Raw genomic sequence first — 479 nt, 5'->3', positions numbered from 1 at the left:
CTAGACATTTGGAATCCCACTGTTGGGTCCGAAAAAACTACCCGTCTTAACTTCACCACCCGGTTCGAAATAAAAGCCTAAAACTAGCTTATGTACTTTAATTAGCAGACAAAAACACACCGAACAAAGGAACAACTAAACAAAATATATAAAACGCCACAAAACAAAACCAAGGGTGTGGTACTAAACAAAAGCAGGCCTGAAAACTGTGGCACCCTGTTCGCATCTGTTTCTTATCCTTTTCACCACCCGCTTTCTCGGTCTACTGACCCACAAACGGAACCTTTAAAAAATATTTGACGACAGAGGTGGAGGGCTGGTTTTTGACAATGGTGAATCTTTATGGCTCTAACATCCACCTCACATTTGTGGACCTACAACAAGCATATGATACAGTCCCAGTATCCAGACTGTGGAAGGTATTAGAGCAAACCAATATTAATCAACTATACAGGGTTGCTCATTAGTGCGTCAAAGTG

This window comes from Dendroctonus ponderosae, unplaced genomic scaffold, assembly GCF_020466585.1.
Source record: "Dendroctonus ponderosae isolate FM_Combo_2020 unplaced genomic scaffold, Dpon_F_20191213v2 Dpon_F_20191213_1, whole genome shotgun sequence".
Classification (NCBI taxonomy): Eukaryota; Metazoa; Arthropoda; class Insecta; order Coleoptera; family Curculionidae; genus Dendroctonus; species Dendroctonus ponderosae.
The sequence above is the reverse complement of the archived record's forward strand: the minus strand, read 5'-3'. Positions refer to the sequence as shown.